Raw genomic sequence first — 13,620 nt, 5'->3', positions numbered from 1 at the left:
CCGCGGGTCTGCAGGAAGCTCAGGCCCTCAGGCAGCTGGGCTCACTCCTCTGAGCCCCCCGCACCTTTGCAATGTGTCCGAAGCCACCTGAGGCCCACCAGGGACACGGGCCCACCCGAGGGCTGCAGGGCAACAGGCCCTTCCCACGTCAGCAGACGGCTGACAGCGTGCGCGCAAGCTGGAGCGTGGACGGTCTCAGTGCGGCCACAGCCCGGCCCGGGAGTCCCTGGTGAGGACTGTCCCTCGCCGACGAAGATGCAGCCGGGAACAAAGAGTGCCTTTGCAGAGGAGACTAAACAGAGGTGCCCGCGCGCAGGGTGTGAGGGCAGTCATCTGTGGCATTTCCTCGGGCGCCCGAGAGCCCAGTTAAAATAATCCCACCCAGTCACTCTGTTTATTTATGGGTCCTGGGAAACCCGGACGGGTTGGGAGCACGGGGGACGGTGTCTGTCACAGCGCAGCCTCAGGAAACAGCTTTGCTGTCGGTTGAGGAACCTCAGAAGCTTCCAGGCAGAGGGTCGAACTGTGCACGACCACCAAAGCTAAGTAACCGGTCGGCCGGAATTGGTTCCGAGGGACACATCAGGAAACGGACTCATTCCCGGCCACAAGCAGAGCGACCAGGCTCACTGTCCCGACGCGGCCGGCCTCACCCGCCATCCGCTGTCATAAATCAGGGCTGGCCGGGGCTCCGGGCTGGGGCCTTTGTAGGTCGCAGTAGAAAACGGTTGGAAAATGATTAACTCATTCGTAGCATCGGGTGAAAACTGCTCCCTGCAGCCATCAGCCAAGACTGAATCAAAGCACTGACCTTTCTGTAAATCCCCACAGCAGTCACCCAGCCGGGGCTTTCCAGAACCTTCACGAGGGCGCAAACGGGCAAGTGAATGGGTTCCTTCTCCGTGAAATTATGTCTCCAGGAAACCCGCTTGGCAAGGAGTGATTCGGACCGTCTTCCGTGCTCAGATCAGTTGAGAGCAATGAAAGAGACCCCTTATCACAGTGACTCGATAAAAAATTTAAAAATTTGAAAAGAGAGAGATCCCTTAAACTGTTTCTCCCCAGGCTGGGGCATTTTGGAGATGCGGTTGCAGAAAAGGCCCTAATTTGACAAAGATAGGCCATCCATCAACTCACCGTTCACAACTGATACTGACAATAAAAGGAAATTTTAGCCATTTCGCTTTCCCAAACTGAATTTTGCAACATTAGAACGTCAGAATTCTGCAACTATCCCAGAAGCAGCTCCTGTAAATATAAAAACCCGTCCCACAAAGATTCTATCCGTGCTCGGCCACGAACAGCTGTTTTCCATTATGAGACTAAATAAAACTATTGCTCTCGGTGAAAGGATTCAAGGCTGAATTCTATACGGCCCATCCAACATGAAATGCAAGACCCAAACCCCTGACATGTTGGAGAAAAAGAAAAGTGTCACGTTTCTGGTTCTAAAGCAAAGCAATAATGAGTTACGATAGGAAAAAAGTGAATAATTAGATACTTCTGTTTTTTTCAAATGCGATGTGTTTCCAGTTTGGACTGACTGTGCGTACAATCCCCAGCCTCGAGTGTGGCCTTATCACGCGTGTGCGTGTGCCACGGGCCGGGCAGCTGGGGGCGGGGGCTCGCTCACATTCCTGGCCACTGCCCTTCCCACGCCGGACGCGCCTGGCCCGCTTTCACTGGCCCCTGGCGGCAGGGAGTGAGCACGTTGCTGTCCACAGAGCACCAGAAACGGGAGACAGACGCTGGCGGGCACGCCTTCTCGGCTCTGGAAACCCCGCGTGGACCCTCCCCGTGTTTCTCGCCAACGTGGCCGTCTGCTCCCTCGCCGCTCAGTGCTCCGTAGGTTTCCCGTGGCCGAGTTCCTGGCTCCACGGGTTTCCCGCCGCTGCTGTCTACCACGCCGATTTCCACGCCTCTCCGGAAATGCCCGAGACCAGCTGCCTCGGTTACCTCGTGTACACGGAGGCCTCTCCGCGTGGGAGAGAAGGTGCACACGTGCACGCGGGAGGTCAGACGGGACAGGGCCGGGTCTGCAGGCGGGTGCTACCGCCCCCAGCCCGATCCCGTGGGCTCCTACTGACACACACCCAGAGAAGACGCAGGGTCCTGGGGCGGCAGTCCACGGGTGCAGCTGGGGGTCACCCGAGCGCAAGGCCCACTCCCACCCCAAGCTTTCTCCTCCCCCGAAGGCAGCAGGAGTCGAGCCCAAGGCCGGCAGCGGGCAGAACTGAGCAGGGGCGCGGGGGGCCGGGGCGATAAATCAGGGGTGCGGCCACGCACATGAGGTCGCTGAGCCTTAGAAGTCAAACCAGAACCAGATAAGGGGGCGGCTGGTAGCAGAGCCGGCTGGGGGCGGGGCCGTTGGTTTTCATTACAGCCCCTACAGACTGTTTGCTTTGATTTTTTTTCCCTCTCTCTTAACATCTAAAATATTTTTAAGGAAAGGTCAGACTATAAAGCTCTGGCCATAAAAGGCGTCATCAAAATAATTCATGGCTGTGTCATCCTGACTTTCTGAAAATGTCCCTGGCATTTTCGGTTTTGCTACTGATTTTTTTTTATTAAACAGGCACAAACCCACGTTCCAGCAGCTCAGGACGAGCGGCCTGGGGGTTGTGGGGCCCTCAGGGCCCAGCGAGGAGGAGCGTGGGGGTGTCAGTTGCTCTTTCCATGTTGAGGCCCACCAGGAGGTGCCCAGAGGCTACTCCTGGCTCTGGGCTCAGCAGTGACCCCCTGACGGTGCTGGGTGCAATGGCAGGGGCGGTGCCCGAGGGCCCCGCCGGCAGAGGGGGTTGGGAGAGGCACTGCCCCCCACCCAGCGTCCAGAGAGGCGAGAGGGATGGCGTGAGCTTGCTGTGCCCCGGGCCGGGCACTGAAGGTGACCGGCAGACTCAAGCGCTTCACCCGTGGCTATGCGCTCCTTGGCTCCGAGCCCGGCGGCCTGAGTGACTGTTGCCCCCCAAGCCCCCCGCCCGCACCCGGGTCACGTGGCAGAAGCCAGGCCCAGGCCTCAGCCGGGGCAGGTCTGGGGGGAGCTGCAGGTCCCCACCCGAGGATGTGGCCTCCGGGCCTCCTGGCGCAGCACGAGAAGGCACGTGGGGGGGGGGGGGGGCAGGACCCCCACCCGGGACCCCCACCCGGCCGGGCCGCAGGGGCCTTGCGGGAGCTGCTAGGCCCAGGCACATGGCAGCCCACCCGAGGGAGATGTGGGCTCCCCTGGACATGGGGGCGGCCTGGCCCCCAACACGGGGCAGGGAAACCCAGCTGAGCCCACTGGGTGAGCCAGGCCCCGCCAGGGTGTCCCTGGGGCCCACGGCAGCTGGTCAGTCTCAAGGGACGGGACCCACACAGGGCCCAGGAAAGGCCACGCGCCTCTCAAGAAGTCACCCACGAGGGCAGGGCCAACCCCAGCCAGATCCTGTGGGCTCCTACTGACACGCAAGATGCACACACAGACACACACTCACACTCATACACAAGACACATTCACACTCATACACACAGATACACTCACATACAGAAACACTCAGTCACTCAACCACACACAGACACACACTCACACACAGACACCACACAGACACACACTCATACACAAGACACACTCACACACAGACACACTCACACAGACATACACAAACACACATTAACACACAGACACACTCGCACACAGACATACACTAACACAGATACTCGCAGGCACACACTAACTCACATTCTCATATCAAAGACACACACATAGACACAGATACACACTCTCACTACACTCACACACTCCTTCACACAAACACCCCCACACACAGACACATACTCACACACTCATACAGACATACACAGACATACAGCAACACTCACACACAGACACAGACACATACACACAGAATCACACACAGAGACACACACTCATACACACAGACACATACATACAGAACACAAACACACAGACACATACAGAGATACACACTCACACAGACATACACAAATGCTCATATACTCAAAACACTCATACACAGACACACCCTCTACACACTCATACACTCAGACACACACGAACACAGAGACACACACTCACATACAAACACTCATACACAGACACACACTCTTGCACACACAGACATACTCAGAGACTAAAACACGCACTGACATGCAAACACACATTCACAAAAACACACCGACACACATACATAAGCACAGACACACACTCATATACACACACACATAAACACTCAGACACAGACAAGCATACAGATAGCCATGCACATAAACTCATGTACACAAGGACACATACTCACACACACAGACACTCACACACACAGACATACATGCATGCACACACACTTATACACATATACAGAGACACACACTCATGCACATGTTCATACACATGCATACATACACAGATACACACATACCCACACACACATGCATACATACACAGACTTCATGCCCACATACAAACATTCCTACATACACACACATACATGTATCCATAGACACACATGTACACACATATATTCACAGACACCCAGAAACACCCACACACCCATACACAGGCACACACCCATGCATACACACACACTGATACATATACATACCCCTAATGCATGCACATGTACACACACACACACACACACACACTCGGCCTTTCCCGGCCCGGCCTCTTAGTCTCAGCCCTCCGGGGTCCCAGAGTCAGGGCAATGAGGCCGGCGCTGGCAGTCCCCAGGGCACCACCACAAGGGGGGAAGAAAACGCCCGCCAGAGCCGCCTGGCAGGCCCCGGCCGGACCCACACACCAGGCAGGGGCTGTGGCTGCCACATCCTTCCTCAGCCAACCCAGATGGCAGAAGAAAGCCCGGCTGGGGCTTGCTGCCTGGAGGAGCCCTGCGGCCCAAGGCCCCGCCCCCAGGAAATGGACAATTACCCGCCACCCGGGTCCCATCCTGGTGACGTCGCCAAGGTCTCTGCACAGAGCCTGCATTTAAAAATATAAATACGCAAGTGAAAAAAAAAATGTCAGGGGAATAAATATTTGTCTTAAAAGAGACCATCTGTTTCGGATTTTTATTGGGAAAAAAAACCCCGCATGTGTTTTATTTTAAATTTGTATGTGTGTTGTTATCCTTGAGTTAAGTACTGGGTAAATAGACAGAAGCATTGAGAATCCATTTTCCAGCAAATTTTGGTTAGAAATCCTTGCACACGTGACGCAGGAGATAATTGGGGGCTAATTGGAGCTTTGTGGGCAGCTGTGCACAGCCCCGCTCCCAGCCCCGCCCGGCCCAGCGGCTGCGGGGTCCAGGCCAGGACGGACTTCACACCTCGGCTCTCGGCGGCCCAGAGGGACCCGGGCTCCCCCGGGTGGGGGCAGGCAGTGACCGGGGCTGGGGGTTCTCCCTGACCTGACCCGAGCTGGCCTGGGGCCGCAGCCTTTGGGGCACCCTGGGTCGATGAGGTCTGCGGGCTGCTCGGCCGCTCAGCCCCCGCTGGGCCCACTGAGACCCTCCTTCCCTCTCTGGGAACAGGTGGGCAGGGGCGCCCCGAAGCCCAGGCCGCCAGGCAGGAGGGTGAGGGTCAGGGAGTGCTGAGTCCACAGGGAGCAAACAAGCACAGCAGGACGCGGGCTGGACGGAAGGACCCAGGACTGGGCTGGGCCCACGGCCATGCCTGCGGCCAGCGCAAGACACCTCCGCACAACACACTCACACTCACAACCTAGCACGCACCACTGTCACATGCTCCACACACACTCACATTCTCGCAATGTGAAATTGTGAGCGAGTGTAGCTGTCACATTCACACACTGTCACGTGCTCACACACACCGTCACGTTCTCACACACAGTCACATTCTTACACACACTGTCACGTGCTCACACACACCGTCACATGCTCACACACTGTCGCAGTCACAGTCATATTCTCGCGCTCTCGTCGTGACATTCTCACACCGTCATTCTCACACACACCATCCCATGGTCACACACTCGCTGTCACATTCTCACACTATCACGTTCTCACACACTTATACATGCTCAGACATGCACACATGCTCACACTCTCATACGTTGTCGCATTTTCACAGATGTACACACACAGACATTTTTACACACATTGTCACATTCACGGGATCACATACCCGTGTTTTTGCGCTCGCCCACCCTCGCATTCACGTATGTGCACACACATTCTCATTCACACGTGCACTCTTGCACACACCGCCACATTCTCACGCACACTCACATTCATACACAAATTCTCACACACTGTCATATTCTCACACACATGCGTTGTCACACGCTCGCTGTCACATTCTCACACACACGCACACATCTTCTCGATACACTTTCACACACTCCCATTCTCATGCACACGCGTGCACTCACACACTCACATTCTCACATGTGTACACACAGAAAGACAGGCAGCGGCTCCGTCTCTCCCGCCGCCCACGTTCTAGTCTCACGCCGCTTCCCCCACCCCGGGGAGGTCGATGGCCACGGGCAGGCGGAGGAAGGAAACGAGGGCCAGGCTGGCTGGTGCCAGTTGCCCCATTTCCACTTTCCTCTCCTTTCTCCTCGGATTCCCTCCTGCCTCTTCCTCCCCCAGGCTACTTCACTCTCTTTCTCGATCCCCCTGGATTCCCCTTCTGGCGCTGGAATCTGGATCTGGGTCCCCAGCCCACTCTTACAGCCTCCGTATATCCCAACGATGATACGATGATGAGGGTTTGGGGCTTCCACATAGGTGCGGTCACAGTCAATAGGGGCAAAGTTCTTTCCCTGGGGGAAAGCCGCTTCTAGGACAGATGCTCTCTCAGCAGGAATCCCATGGGTGTGTTTCTCCCCTCCTGGTCCAGCAAACATATAAGCATTCATAATATTAATCATTTTGTATGGACACAGTAAGAGATACATTAAGCTTATAGGATTGCTCTCCTAGGGCCATCTCGATCTCAGACTACAGTGCTCAGGCCAGATAGTCTTTCCTCTCCCTAGCAGGGCCCTAGTCTCATCGTTACTTTTGGATCATGACAGCATCTGTCCATGATCAAGCTCTTAACTTACAGTTAAGAATCGTGGCGTTTTGGCCTGGCCCATTTCGATGCCAGGGTAGCTCACAGCTTGCCCTGGGTCCATTCAGTCCCTCGTCGGGACCCTGCTTTCGGGGTGCTAGGAACCAAGGGCAACTGAGGCTTAAGTCGAGAAAGCAGATGCCCGGGAGTGAATAATATTCAAAGCCAATTAAATCCTAAGTTGCAAAAGCATAATATTAACTGTCTTCCTGTATCTATACCAAAAGGACATTGCTTTTAAGTAAACTATTAAAAAAAAAAACTATTCAAAAGACATCAGGAGAGGAGAAAGACAATATTTCACTCATACATATAAAATCATAGATTTCTGAGGAATCTGACCTTACAAGTCAACAGATTCTGATCAGGAGAAAAAGCTGATTAACTGGTTGGGGAGGGGAGCATAGGGAAGAGTTTACAGATAAGCACAATGGAATGGAAGTGCCTCCGGAGCACTGTCATAACCCTGAGCTCCTTGTGGCAAGGGAGGAAGGACAAACCAATGCCATCCTACACTCACACACTGCAGACACTCACACACACATTCTCACACAGGCAGACGCTGACACAGTCGCATTCTCACACACGCGTACACTCCCACACACTCTCACCTCCTCTCTCGTCCCCTCACACTCGGAGCCTTGCACACAAATGCACACGCTCGCACACACATTCATACTGACTGGACTGTGCCCTTGTGAGCGACCTCAGTCAGCGGAGACGGCCACAGCCGCAGGGAGGAGGCAGCTCTGCAGGCTGGCGACGCGAGGTGCCCGGGGTGTGCTCTGCCCCACAGAGCTCGGGGCTCCCCTCCCAGCCCCTGTCCTGCCCCTGCATGGAGTGGCCCGAGGCAGGACTTGGGGCTTTTCCCAAGGACACAGGCCTGGGCCCCCCCCCCCCCACGCCCGCCCTGGACAGGAAACCTGCTTCTCCCAAGGGGGGCCACGGGGAGGCAGTTCACATGCTCACATACACTGTGCCCCCTGCCTGCCCCCAGCAGGGCCACAGGCCTCTGTCCCTCCCCAGGCCAGGGCAAAGCCGAACCTGCACTATTCCCCACAGCCTGAGCAGAAGCATCGGGGGAGCAGACCCCAAATGCTGTGGGGTGGGGCAGGCAGGAAGCTGGGGAGGGATGGGGGAGGGAGGGAGGAAGAGAGAGGGGGGGAGGGAGAGAGGGAGAGGGGGTAGGAGGAGGGAAGTGAGAGGGAGGGAGGGAGGGAGGGAGGGAGAGGGAGAAGGAGAGGAGAGAGGAGAGGAAGAGAGAGGGAGGGAGAGAGGAGGGAGGAGGGAGGAGGGAGGGGGGGAGAGTGAGCAGGACCGGCTCCCCCAGCTCTGCCCCCGGCAGGGTCCCCAGGCCCAGGCCGGCACCCCAGAAGGCAAGCAGGGGTGTTCGCAGTCTCAGAGTCTGGCGGACACTGGCAGCCAAATGGCTTCATTTTCCATATAAATGGAGGCTAATCCCCTAGGTGCCGAGGGATCATTTTCACTGGACTGTTTTAGCGGAAACCTTCCAGAAAGTACCTTAGTAAGCCCTTGGCATGCGCTGGGGCGCGTGAGGGGGTCTTGGTGAATCTCCAGTTTCACAAACGGTGAAACCCAGCCGGCAGCCGGGCCAGTGGCAGGACAGTGCGGGGACACCGAACGCTGGCTCACGCACTGGGGCAGCCAGGCGTGACTTTACCTCCCTCTCCGTTTCCTCTCCCCACCTGGTCTCCAGGGGGGCGTCTTCCCCTCTACAGGACCCCCGAAAGCTGGGCCTGAGCACGCCTCAACGCGGCTCCACCCCCGGGCCCTGAGCACGGCTGACACAAACACCTCGGCACCGCCCACGGCTCTGAACAGGAATCAGAGCGGGGCTTCCCGCCATGCACACGCGCGTGCACACGGGCGCGTGAACACACGTGGACACATCCGGCACATGTACATACACGAGCGCACACATGCACCCACACGTGTGCACACACCCACATGCACACACCTGCCCCCGGACAACCACACGCACACACCACACGCACACACCCATATGCACACACCCGCCCACATGCACACACCCACAAGGGAGCACTGCGATTTGAGACACACTCACCCTGGAGGGAGCCTCCCCACAGAGCCCGAGGGCGAGCCCACAAGCTGCGGGAGAGTGGGTGCTGCCACCCGCCTCCCCACCCGTCACCTCCCAGGCACCCCACCCTGACATCCTGTGGGAGTGAGTGTCCACACGCCTCGTCCATCCTGCCACCCGGCCCCTTCCAGGATGGCTTAGGAGGTCGGGTGAGAGGCAGGAGGCCGGGGGTCTCGAAGTGGGCAGTGCCCGGAGCAAGAGGAAGTTCTCATCCCTCCCCTGCCCTGCCCTGCCCACCCCCAACCCTCCTCCCCTGCCCCGTCCCTCTCACCAGTTCCCTGTGCCTGCCCCCACAGGACAGTCAAACACACCGGTTCTGCCCTCGGGACCCCCTGCTGAAGGAACACGCATTGGCCATCCCGCTGGCGGATGGTCCTTTGGCTGTGGACACTCACATGGGGGCGGCGGGGGCAGCTCCCCCCTGTCCTCCTTCCTACCCCCTCCCCGTCCCGCCTCCTTCCTGTCCATCTGTCCTTCCTCCCACAGCTGACCCAGTATGGGGCTCTGGGGCCACCGTCCCTCCCTGTCCCTCCATCCACTCCGTCACTCTAGCAGTGGCTTGGGGGCACCTGCTTGTCACCGGGCCAGGAGCTTCTCTCTGCTCCATGGTGGGAGACAGCCTGGAAACCCGGCGGCTGGGGGAGGGGGGGCCTGGACTGAGGCTCCGCGTCAGGGAGGGCCCAGGGCCCCTCCAGCATCGCGGCCCACATGGGCGGAAGCCAGATGTGCACCCACTGTGCCCTCGGCCCGGGACAGACCCAGGGAGGGGAGCCAGGCCAGGCCCATGAGGAAACGGTGCTCAAAGCTTTCGGGGAAATCTCCACAGGCCAGAGTGCTGCCACTGAGTCAGGCGGCGTGGGACCGCAGGGAGCAGGGGCAGGAAGGGGCGGGCGGGTCTCAGTGCAGGGCCTGCACCACCATCTGCTAGCCTGCCCAGAGCAGGAGGCGGCCAGGACCAGCCGGGAGGGCATGGTGCTCAGCCTCCGGTGCTCCGGCCAGACCCATATGTGCCCTGTTACGACGGACTGGGTCCCGGATGGAAAGGTCGGGGTTGGTGCGGGTGCCCAGAGGGTCCCCAACCCCAGAACCTCCCCCCTCCCAGAGTAGCTGTTCTCCATGCACAGCACCCCTACAGGGCAGGCCTCAGGCCTCTTCCTGACGCCCCTCACTGTCTCTCTGCTCGTCAGGCCAATCAGCAGCCCTGCCTGAGCCCAGTCCAGCCACAGGGGAACTAGAAGGGTCATCACAGATGCTTCCTGCTGGTTTCCTCAGCCCTGTGACCCCCAGCCAGCAGAGCCACAGCTGCCCACAAGCTCCTGTCAGTCAGCTACCGGTCAGGGGTCCCCACCGGGGCTCCCCAAATCCCTCCGAGTTCCTGGCCTGCACAGCGTCCATGGCGGGGAACCACACAGAAGGGCTGAAGGAGAACCTGGCCAGGGGCCGGGCAGGCCCAGGTGTCCAGAGAAGCTGGCGCCTGGGCAGAGGCTGGAGGTCCGAACGCCCAGGGGAGGCCGGCGCCTGGGCTCGGGGCGGTCAGCGGGCTCAGCCAGCTGGCCCCGCCTGACCCCGTCAGGCCAGGGAGGGCGCCCCAGGTGGCCATGTCCCCCGGCCGCTTGCTGTGTGGTCTGCGCCCTGGCCGCGGGGGAGGAGGCCGGCGTGTTTACAGTGGGGCATAACTGAACCTTCATTTTAAATAAATAAAACTTTCATCCAGTTTCCCTTTCCCTTTTCTGTAGAAGGCTGTTTTCTCCTCCGCATCTCTCCCGAGGGCCGAAGCAGCTTTATCTTCAGGGGCCACCCAGGGTGGGGTGCGGCGGGGTGGGAGGCCGGCTGGACACAGTGTCCTCCCTGGAGTAGCCCCCGGGGTGGCCAGGGTGTGAAGGGGCGGGAGAGCGAGCAGGAAGTGAGGCCGGCGGCCGCCCTGCCCATCGCCTGCCTGGACGCACCATCTGTCCCCGGCCTGCCAGCTCGGGTCCCCCGGGCCCTGTCCATCTGCCCTGCTCTGGCGGACACCACTCGGTCAGGGGTGGGGGCAGGGCGGCCCCGTCTGTCTGTCTCCTGGGTCTGCTGTGACCCGCCCCCCCCCCCCCACCGACACTGGCCCACCTCCCCAGGGCCCGTCTGGCCGTCCCCTCCGTCCCGGCCCAGCCTGCTCCCGACGGGCCCCAGAGGCGGAGGGGACGGCCAGCTGTCCGGCAGCCGGCGGGGAGGCCGAGAAGCAGCCCGGGGTGTTCTGCCCAGCGTCGCTCTCCTGCCACCCAGGAGTTCGTCCAGAGGCTGCGGCCCGCTGGGGAGAAGCTTCGTGTTCCTTGGCTCCGCTCCTGCCAGTGACCACAAAGAACCAATTCTTCCAATTAACGCCATCGGCCGCGGGGCCGGGGCCGCAGCCCAGACACTGAGGTCATTCACGGTGGCCGGCCGGACACTGCCTCCAGGGACGGCGCTCTCGCCCGGAGCGGAGCCGCAAGGAGGCCGGGCTGCTGTCAATGGGCCTCTGTGCCTGGGCCCCTCACGGCCCCTCCAGCCGGGCTGAAGGGCCCATTGAGCACTGCCCGGTGGGAAGCGCAGGGGGACCACAGGCTCCTCCCGGAACCCCAGACAGGAAGGGCAGGAGGGCTGCGGGAGCAGGAGGAGGGGGGAGGAGGGGGAGCAGAGGAGGACAACAATTAGGAGCAGGAGGAGGAGGAGGGGGGAGGGGGAGAAGGGGGGAGCACCAGGAGGAACAGGAGGAGAAGGAAGAGGAGGAAGAAGGGGAGGAGGAACAGGAGGAGGAGGGAGAGGAGGGGGGAGCAGGAGGAGGGGTGCAGGGGGAGGAGCAGGCGGGCGGGAGCTGTCCCAGGCCGAGCGACCCCCGTACCAAGCAGGCCGCCCTCGCAGGTGCTGTCCTCCCTGCGGTCCACACAGCCCGGCCAGGCCAGCTGCGCCTCCGTCCCCTCCTCATCTCCTTGGAGGGTCAGACTGACCCGGGCGGTACCAGGGCGGCTCCGTAGAGCAAACGGTCAGACGGGGCGAGGCGGCACGTTCCAGGCTGACCTGCCGGGGAGCAAACCCCAGCTGCGGCCCGCACATCTGCCGAGGCCCGAGCAGGGTGTATGCCTGGGGCCGGGGCCGGGGCTGGCCATCGCCCTCCCCCACTCCCTGACCGCCAGCACTGGGCCTCTCCGGGGCTGTTTCCTGTCTGTCCATCAGGAGGGTGGCCAGGCGTCCCCCGCTGCGTGCAGCCCTGCCACGGTGCCCCACCGGGCCGGGCCAGCTGTCCTCTCTGGAGCAGCCTCTCCCGGCCTCAGCCCCGAGCCTGCGCGCTCCGAGCAGCAGTCGCCCGCGTCGTCGGGCGCAGACATGGCCAGAGGGGCCCCTGGACCCCCGAGAGACCCCCCCCTCCAGAGCAGAAACAAAAGGGGCAGACGGTGCTGCTGGCGGCCACTCTGGGCCCCACGTGCTCCTGCTCAGGCCTGGCCGCCCTCGCCTCCCCCCTGCAGGGGCAGCCTTCGCTTGCGGGGTCTTCCCGCGGGTCACACGGCTCTGCCCGCCCGCCTTGCGTGGGCCACATCCCCCTCCTGTCTCCCCAGCAGGCTCCGGCTCTCAGAATGCGCTCAGGGAACTCTGACTGACTGCGTGTCTGTCTCGAGGGGTGGGCATCTCTCCCCGCTCTGACACGGGCCGGGAGCAGCCCCGACCCGCTCTCCGAGGGACCCCGAGTGTCTCTCCGTGAACGACTCTCGCAGTGGGAGCCTGGGGGTGAGGCACCAAGGAGGCTCCCGCCAGGCCACGCTCAGCGACCCCTGGCACAGCGCCTGCCTCGGTGCCCACTGGGCAAGGGGCAGCCGGGCCCCTCTCGCTTTCACTGCCCATCTGATGGCCGCCAACCGGCCTGCCGCCACCCACATAGAACCAGCAGGAAGGGGAGATGCCGCACATGGCTGGCCTGAGGTCCCAAGGTGCGATTCAGGGCCCCTGCAGGGGACTAGGGTCATTGGGGGCAGCTGAAGCCCAGAACTCTGTCCCGTGGGGGCCAGGACTGCCCTTGCTGCCAGCCTGGCACTCTGGAAACAGCCCTGCCGGGGGGGTTGCGGGTTCCCGCACCTCGGGTCCTCACCTGGACCCTCGCCGACATTTTTCATGAACCGTAGGAGCCAAGCCCCACCTCGGGGCGCCCCAGGCAGACACTTGCCCCAAGACAGCACCTGGGATAGAGGGGGGCCTTTGCCCCTGAGTCCCCAGGAGCAGAATCCTTGGCCAACCCCGCCTCCAGGTGGGGTCTGAGCAGCGGGCATGTGGGGCTGGACGCCAGGCTGAGCGGATCAAGCTGAGTCCCCTAAAACTCTCGTGGAGGGAGTGGTTAGAGCACCAGGCCTGGCCCCTGAGCTCCCTGCCCTGCCTCCTCCACCAGCCTGCCTTGCCAGACAGGGCTGGGGGCTCACAGC

Source organism: Sorex fumeus, unplaced genomic scaffold (assembly GCF_029834395.1).
Source record: "Sorex fumeus unplaced genomic scaffold, SorFum_2.1 ptg000079l, whole genome shotgun sequence".
NCBI lineage: Eukaryota > Metazoa > Chordata > Mammalia > Eulipotyphla > Soricidae > Sorex > Sorex fumeus.
The sequence above is the reverse complement of the archived record's forward strand: the minus strand, read 5'-3'. Positions refer to the sequence as shown.